At 39.0% G+C, this 8,623-nt stretch overlaps 1 non-coding gene across 1 annotated transcript; it reads left to right on the top strand.

The window, feature by feature from the left end:
- Window positions 1-6,484: 6,484 nt before the first annotated feature.
- LOC145430233 (U1 spliceosomal RNA) lies at window positions 6,485-6,648 on the top strand. Its single transcript, XR_013910698.1, has one exon. It is a non-coding gene; the product is annotated as a U1 spliceosomal RNA (small nuclear RNA).
- The last annotated feature ends 1,975 nt before the right edge of the window (window positions 6,649-8,623 follow it).

The following is an 8,623-nucleotide window of genomic DNA, read 5'->3' as shown; positions in this document are numbered from 1 at the left end:
GTTAATTATTTTTAATCATATTCAGGTTACCACAAATTGTTTTTTCATTTAGTTGAACTTGAAATGTTTGTCAGTAAGTAAACAATTAGCACTGTACAGTCAGAAATATCAAGTTATTCTTAATACTGTATAAGTTGTCCTAACAGTCATCTTAAGTAAGCTTTACTTAGTTTTTTTGAGGCAATGAGTTTCCTTAATTTTTTTGAGTTCTGGGAACTCACAAGGCTTTACAGTGTACTCAAAATGAGTAAGTTGCCCTAACTTGGTCAACTTACGTAAACTTGATCCAATTTTCTTGAGTTCTGGGAACAAATGAGCTTGTACAGAGTACTCAAAATAAATAAGTTGTCCTAATTTAGTCATTTTTAGCTAAGCTTTACTCAATTTTTTTGAGTTCTAACTAATTAGATTTTACAGTGTGTAAGAGCAGGAATTTAACTACAAACTCTCATAGTTCCCGTCAGTATCATTCATTCTGCTCTGCCTCAATGGTCACAGTGGCTAGTTTAAGTACGTTTGCCCCATAGAAATCCACTGATGTTCAGTGAGTCCCTTTGATACATGTTTAGACCTTCATAATTTTCAGGGTGCATGAGTGTTATATCTCCATCTCATCCTAAACATTTTACCAACATGTAAAAGGCATACGTCCACAAGATTTTGATTTTTTTAATTGAAACTTGTTTGGGTTTGGGTGACTACTTGGATTAGGGGAGTATTATTTAGAGCAATGTTTGTCACTTTGGTTAATTGCTAAACTCAGGCTGTTTTTGTTCAGTCTTTTTCTAACTGAGCTTTCACATTTAACATGCTAACTGAAGCCTGTAGAGTCTGAGCTGTAGCTCTTTTATTTTCTGTATTGTACAGTCTGACTTAGGGGTGGATTTGCTGGGATTGGTGACTGTGTTGCATGTTTTGAATAATCTTCTTCAGAGTAGACTTTTGGTGTAAGCTGATAGTGAATGAAGAAAACTATAAAAAGCTGCTGTGGTTTTAATTTTCTAAGAAAGGGATTGCACATAATGCAGAGACGAGCGCACGGGGGATATCCAAATTCTAGGAAGGCAGCCTGCTGCTGTACACAGGCGGATTCTTCTCAGTCAGAGTTCTTAACAACTTGACTGTTTTCTCAAACCACACAAAGAGTGCTGTTTCCATTCTGGGAAGTCTACTCATTGGTGTAGGCAGCTCTTCAAATTATAAGTAGCTATATATGAGCAGCTATATTAGCTTTGACTTATCATGTGTTAAATATTATACTTTCCTGGTTTAAAATTTATGATGGCTCAAAATTCAAACCTTACAAATTAAAACCCTGAATCATCACCACCTGTGTGAACTACAAGGGTGCCATCCTTTTTCTTTTCAATCCATTAAGTACCACATTTTACACACTGAGCAAGAAAGGAAGTGAGCTCTTCATGGTGACCCCAGAACTTTCTAGCATACTACTGACACTGCTCGACATCTTCTTTTCTTTTTTTTTTTACCTGTCCCGTTTGGTTCTTTTGCCATCAGAATTATTGTGTAAAGACAAAGAAAGATGCCCAACAGATTTACTTTACCAAATGGACCATCCCAGCCTTGCCTTAATGATCTATTTGATTCACCTTTGCTTTTGTTGTTTATTTTGTTTTATTTTCACTTGCTAAACATGGGACAGATTTGACTGGGGGAAAGAAAACGGAGAAAGAAAGAGGAAAGGAAAAACAGCGGGGAAGAGGAACGTGATAAAGGACAAAAAAGAAAAACCAACAAAACAAACAGCCAAAAAAAATACATATATCAATCACCTGGATCACCTGTCAGGAAAGAAAAAAGAGAAAACGAGCAAAAAAAAAGAGAGCAATATAATAAATAACATCATCGCGATGATCTATGTGAATATAACAGTAAATACTAAATATTGAATATTATTGTGCAGCACATAAGATCGACAGCGCACAGTGTGCTTTGAGGTAGGAGCCAGAGTGACAGGGGGGGGTCACTGCTCGACATCTCACAGTACAGTATAAGAGTCCCGCCACAAGGAGACACTAAAGGCTTTCAAACCAACAGTCTCTGCTTCCAAAGTGGCGCCAGCCGTCACCACCGATCATCGTACTTATGTAACATAAACTGTGGATGCATGTTTAAGTTGATACATCACTTAAAGCCACCACTGTTCAGGCATCACATCTGTCCATTAGGTTTCCCTTTCATACTCAACATTTTTATCCCTGGGTACTAACTTTTTTGTTTTTGCTGACTGTTTATTTATTTGTTTGTTTGTCTAAATAGGCAGTAGCCAACATGATTTATAAAGGGATTATAAAATCTAAAAAAATTACTGCATTATTTTACTCTTATTAAACTCACTTTCCTAAAAACTGATTGCAGCTTCTACTTTGTTTAGTCAATGTTATGTCTCTAAATTATTTCATATCATTCATGGGAGATATGCTTGACAAATGATAAGTTAACAAGTCACTGCTACCAGCCTAATCAATTCATTGGGGCAACCTGCGTGTTGTGCTGCATTGTCTGATTTGGTCATAGTGTGTAAACACCTCTAGAGGCCACTGTTGTATAGCTGCTGCAAACTGAACGTGCCCGTACCAGAGGTTATACTTAAAATGGCAGCTGCCAGGAAGTCTCTTTGGACATTTGTGTTCGCCCTTTATGAAATAGATATGTTGTATTACAAGGTACTAATGCACCCTTGCATTGGTAAAATAAATTCTACTAGAATAGCTGATACTCCCTTACAGAAGATTTATTTTGACCTTTCTAAAGCCTTCTTTAAAAATTAGAAAATAAAATGAAAACAGGCATATGAAAAAAAGCCTACTAGAAATACTACTCTGCATTACATCCTAACACTTGGCTAAATCCTAATATGTAATTCTGGTTTAATAGTTTATTTCACTAAATGTGATTATGCACTAAAAAAGAACATGTTGGGTTTACTTAATTCAATAGTGGACACTGGTTGCACACAGATGTTTTGCTTTGGCAGGAGCTTAAACAACTGAGGTGAAGTTATTCATATTCAATAAACCTGTGCAATTTGTGTTGATAAAATATGATTGAAACAAAATATCCAATTTGAGCTCTTGGATATTTTAATTCTTCACAAATTTCACACTTTATTCCAACACTATTCAGTGACTTTTACCCAAATACTATTTGGTCACTGAAATACTATGTTATCTTCAAATGACATGTTGGTATTATATTCTAAATACACAATTTTCCAGTGAAGGCCTTACAACAGATTGTATTCTTCTCTTCCAAGATGGTTGCCAGCATCCACTAGTAACCTTTCAAAACAAAAACAGTAATTTCACTATAGTGACAGTAGGTGAATCAGCGGTCTGAAACACACGGCCCGGGGCCGACTTGCGTGAGGCCCACATCACCCCTACTTGCCACCCGTACTGTTGACGTGAGGAAATATTGTGCATTTTGGTTCTTGAAGTTAGTTTTTGTTACGGGGGATTTTGTTGTTGAGTGCAATGTGAAAATAACTTCTATAAAAAGCAAAAAATGATTTAATATGAAGGCAATATGAGCAGAGAGTAAAACCATGTTGAGGGATTGGCTGTGTTAGTTCAGTGAGAGTTATTTGTAAAGAAAACAATTTTCACTAGTAGACATAAATGTACACTTATGTCTGCATTTTTATTTTGTTAAATAAAACAAAAAATATAGCAAAGTGCTGCCACATGTCTGAGTGCCAATTCTTTTTTTATTCAATGAAAGGTTTTAGTTAATTAAGATTGAGGAAAAAGAATTTGCATTCACATTTGCAGTTTTGCCTTGTTATACAATATTTGAAAATTAAAACAAAACACTACATTTTCTGAAATATTAGTGAGTTTTTTCTTGTTTAAAGACAAACGTTTTTATACTACTTGAACACTAAAGTGACCCTCCAATGTGATGACAGTGCCAGCAGTGGCCCACAGCTCATTTAATGCTTTCTCCTAATTGGCTCATAATGGTCTCTCATATGTATGAACTATGTAGGCTATCTCTATTTTAAAATAATGGGTGGGCAATGAGAGCATCTCCTCGATGTGTACAACAGGACAACAGGGAATACAGAGAACTGACTGAGGACTTTGTCAACTGGTGCCAGCAGAACCACTTCCAGATCAACACTCCGAAAACCAAGGAGCAGGTAGTGGACTCCACCTACACCAGTGAACATCCAGAGAATGGGCATTAAGATAGCTGACTCATATAAGTGATCTGATTAATAAACGGATCTGGAGTAACAACAGAGTGTACATCTACACAAAAGGATAAAGACGGTTGTATTTGCAACAGAGAAGTCTTTTGGAAGGGAGCAGGGAGAGCTCCTGAAGACCTCAGACGCTGTGGTGGTATTGTCCATGTTTTATGGTGTGGTCTGCTGGGGATAGGAAGAAACTGAACAGGTTCATCAAGAAAACTAGCTCTGTTCTGGGATGTCCTCTTGACCCAGTGGAGGTAGTTATCCCTGTCAGATAACAGCTCCCACCCCATACAGGTCACCCTTCAGTGACAGGCCGTGTTCCAAGTGGACATTTTGGAGGCCTTTCCCTCCAGCTGCTGTCAGACTGTACACTGCACAACAGCAATGAATGTACACCACATATTCACACACTGGGGTCTTTGCATATCAGTGTGCAATACCTGTTAATACCTATTAACACCCAACCACTGCACTATGAAATGACCACGCCAAGCAAACAAACAATGTTTGGGTGCTGCAGATGGAAACGGACCATAGCTTCATGGTGAAATTCCTCACAAAGAGCAGAATCTACCTTGTCCTTTAAAGTTTTTATGGCCACCACTTGGGTCTGCTCACCAGGTACTGTGCCATATAGGTGGCCCTTGTACACCTTGCCAAACCGGTCCTCACCGAGCCCCTCCATAAATCGTACTGCTGACATGTTAATCTCACGCAGCTTCGCCTGCAGCCATGAAACAATAAATACATGTCACCAAAGACTCTGGCCACCAGAATTCAACAATACTTAAACAAATGTATGTAAATCACATTTACTGTGACCATATTTAATGTTACCTTGTTGTTATTATTATTGCTACCTGTTGTTTTTGATGATTCGGGGGCGACAGCTCCGTGTCCTGGGAGGGTGAGCTGCTGAGCTGGGAACGAGGTGGTGTGTCATTTGAAGCCTTATGTTTATTGCGACACAAGCAAACCAGAAAGAAGAGGCAAGCGATAACCAATGGGATGGCAACTGCAGGTATTAAAATAAACAGGATCTCCTTCCTGGGGTTTTCTTGTGTTTCATTCTTCTTCTGATAGTAATCTGTATTATTACATCATATATAAGTATATGTATGTATGTAGATATATATAGATAGATGGCTATGGATATAGATAAATAGACTTACATATATAAGTACTTATCTATTTCTTAGTCTATATTTCTTCTATTTTTGCATAGCATTATTGCTGTTAGGTATGCTGTGTGTGTTCATTTGTTCCTGCCTTGTGTACTCTGCTGCAGTAACAATTTGAATTTCCCAACTCTGGGACTAACAAAGGTTTTCTTATCTGAAATGTATCTAAACCCAGCTGATATCTGGCTACATTTTCTGCTGAGCATCCAAATCACACTGAAGTTTACACACTGTATAATGCCTGATTTCTTGTAAATATTTAGCGATGGCCTTATGAAATATATTTTGATAAAATGTTTATCAGGCCACAGTGAACAATGGAAAATAAACAAAATTAAAACAAATAATTAAAAACACTGAAAAACACTCAAAAATATATTTTTTTAGAGATGTCTTAACCTGGTTATGCTGTACCATCCAGACGTGTATGTGAGCCGGACCCGCGTGATTTGAGACTTCCTGCCATCTTTAGCAGGTAATAAACTCCCGCCAAAGCAAAAAGTTGCTCTGAGTGAATTCAGTCGTTGTTAATGAGTAAATTTTTAGTGTTTTTATTTGGATTGTTTTCTGGTTGTTTGTTGCACACGGACATGTTCACAGACGTGTTTTCGTGAGCAACACTGTTCATACTCCGAGACCGTAGCGGGAAACTGTTGGTTGCCTAGCAGCAGTTAACGAAAAGACCGGAAGTGACTGTGCTTCAACTAGAAAACTTTTGCGTTTATCCTCTTTTTCCCGAGTATCAGACAAACTCGTTTAGCAGCGTGCTTTACCTTTGAGTTAGCTGAACTTCTGGTGGTTTGTTGGTGGATTTAAGGAGGTTAAATGGATGAAAAAAAGTTATCTTTCAGCTAGCTCTTGTTGCGCAGATACAGCAATGCATGATGGGAAATTCTCCCGGTATTTGTAAAGCTAAATAACCTTATGGGGCTCTGTTGGAAACTGCTTCATGTGTATATATAAATAGTGTGTAGTCCCAGCTTCCTACAGGCTGTGTTTGTGTTGATTTTGAGATTGTGAGCACCGTGAGTGTGCAGGGTTTGTGTGTGAAAGACTGCCCCATACGTGAGCTAAAGAATTCATACTTACCTGGTAGGAGAGATACCATGATCACGAAGGTGGTTCTCTCAGGCCGAGGCTCAGCCATTGCACTCTGGCTTTGCTGACAGCCTGCGAATTCCCCAAATGTGGGAATCTCGACTACATAATTTCTGGTAGTGGGGACTGCGTTCGCGCTCTCCCCTCATCATATGTTGAAAGAAAAATGAGTGGGAATGTTTGCGCTTATTTTCAATGACGACGTCATGCAATCTTCTGGCTTCCTAACTACAGTTTTATCAGTGAGTCCAGGGTAAGCAGGAGAGGAGGAGGGGATGCTGTCTTATTTAAAAAAGTCTGTGCAGCATTTGGGAGGCCTGTAAACATTAACAAACACAACTTTGGATGGGGCCTTCAGCTGTAAAGCCACATATTCAAAAGACTGAAAACTTCCAGGAGACAGCTGCTTACATTGAAATGATTCATTAATGACCTCAGTGAACTGCTGTCTGTGATCTGTGTTGATTTCGACTGTGTAATTATTGTTGGGGATTTTAACATCCATGTGGACAACCCTCAGGACAAAGGGACTAAAGACCTGAGTAACACTCTGGGCAACTTTGGGCTGACTCAGCATGTAACAGAGGCCACACATAATAGAGGACACACTCTTGACCTACTGATCTCCAAGCCTGAGCATTTCAAACATTGCTGTGTCTGATGTGGGCTTATCTGATCATTACTGTGTTTTCTTTGAAAGTAAAATCTCAGCCCACACAAATATATCAACAGCAGTGATCACAAAACGGTGTATAACTGAACACAGTAGTGAGATCTTTAACCAGGTCTTCCCATTAACACCTGACCTGTCCAAAGGTTCAGTCAATGAGCTCGTCAATAGCTTTAAGGCAAAACTGTTAAATGTAATGGATACTATTGCCCCCATTAAGGTGAAGGTTATCTCTGGAAGGAAAAAGTCTCCATGGAGAAACTCCACACTGGTGAAAAATGAAAAAAGAGAGTGTAGGAAAGCTGAGCACAGATGGAGAAAAACAAACCTCCAGGTTCACTATGACATCTATAAAGAGAAACTTCACAATTATAATTTACAACTGAGGAGTGCAAGAAAGTCCTACTTCTCTGACATCATCACTAAAAACAGCCATAATGCTCGGGTCTTATTTTCTACAGTTGACAGGCTAACAAACCCTCCTGTGCCAGTGGCAGCTGAACTTCATTCGACCATGGCCTGCAATGACTTTGCCAAATTCTTCACAGACAAAATCCAAAAGATTAGACAAGCAGTTGGTACATCAACAGCAGATCCAGGATATGTACTGTGTCCACTGAAAAACTGTTTAAACACCATCAAAGAGTTTCACCCGATTAACAGCAAAGACCTGGAGGACATCTTAGGTCAACTGAACTCCTCCTCTTGCTGTTTAGATGTCCTGCCAACAAGTTTTTTCAAAAAGGTCTCAAAGACTTTAGAGTCAGACCTGTTACAGATCGTCGACTTTTCCTTAATGTCAGGTGTGTTTCCAGAACCACTAAAAACTGCTGTAATCAAACCTATACTGAAAAAGGACAATCTTGACAAGACACAAATGAAAAACTACAGGCCGATCTCAAATCTATTCAATTCAATTCAATTCAATTTTATTTATATAGCGCCAAATCACAACAAAAGTCGCCTCAAGGCGCTTCATAGATACAGAGAAAAACCCAACAATCATATGACCCCCTATGAGCAAGCACTTTGGCGACAGTGGGAAGGAAAAACTCCCTTTTAACAGGAAGAAACCTCCGGCAGAACCAGGCTCAGGGAGGGGCGGCCATCTGCTGCGACCGGTTGGGGTGAGAGAAGGAAGACAGGATAAAAGACATGTATTGATTTTAGTGACCTCCGATTGGCGTAACCGGGTGTCATTACTGCCGACGTGAAATCTCCCATTTTTAAGTAAGATCATTGAAAAAGCAGTTTCTCAACAGCTCAATTACTTCTTAAAACAGAATAATTGCTACGATGCCTTCCAGTCAGGTTTTAGACAGAACCACAGCACTGAAACCGCTCTGACAAAAGTGTTTAATGACATATGTCTGAACACAGACAGTGGAAAAATGCCAGTCTTAGTTTTACTGGATCTCAGTGCAGCATTTGATACAGTTGACCACAACATAT

This window comes from Astatotilapia calliptera, chromosome 7 (assembly GCF_964374335.1).
Source record: "Astatotilapia calliptera chromosome 7, fAstCal68.1, whole genome shotgun sequence".
Classification (NCBI taxonomy): domain Eukaryota; kingdom Metazoa; phylum Chordata; class Actinopteri; order Cichliformes; family Cichlidae; genus Astatotilapia; species Astatotilapia calliptera.
This window is presented reverse-complemented; position numbering and strand designations above follow the sequence as displayed.